The sequence below is a fragment of the Theobroma umbraticum genome, unplaced genomic scaffold, assembly GCF_002168275.2.
Source record: "Theobroma umbraticum cultivar Fairchild unplaced genomic scaffold, ASM216827v3 scaffold_44.0, whole genome shotgun sequence".
NCBI lineage: Eukaryota > Viridiplantae > Streptophyta > Magnoliopsida > Malvales > Malvaceae > Theobroma > Theobroma umbraticum.
The window spans coordinates 145953-146484 of record NW_018397255.1 but is presented as its reverse complement, the minus strand read 5'-3'; positions in this window follow the sequence as shown (position 1 = coordinate 146484).

Sequence of the window (532 nt, the reverse complement as noted above, 5' to 3'; positions counted from 1 at the left end):
TGAAAGGGCAGGTTCAGGTTGTGTGTTCACTGTAATCAAAGACACGACTGGACGGGACAGGACCGCGGATAAGCTAAGCCACCTATCTTGAATCTTGGAGTTGAACGCTTGAAGGTGTTTAGTTGACAAGTTGAACACGGAGGTTTTGATCCAAAAATGCAGTTGTCGGTTTGCCCATAATTTTACTTTGTAATTTGTTAGGATAATGGTTGGCTTGCTAATTGGGTTGGAGTGGAGCAGGAGACCTATCCTCTTCAAGGACCACTTGACTGAGACAGACTTTTGTCTGTACATATCAATCATAACTCATTGCCACACCACACATCATCTATTCTGCGCGTCTGCCTAACTAGTACCCACTCCCATGATGGTTTTTTTCTCTTTTTCTGAAGGTTTCTCCTGATAAGTTTCACAATAAATCTTTAAAATATTTTGCTTCCTACTTCTTTGTTGGCTCTTTTTCCCTTCTTTTTTGTGGCCTGTGACTGTGTCAGGCAATTTACTTACATGGACCACGCCATGAATGGGTGAT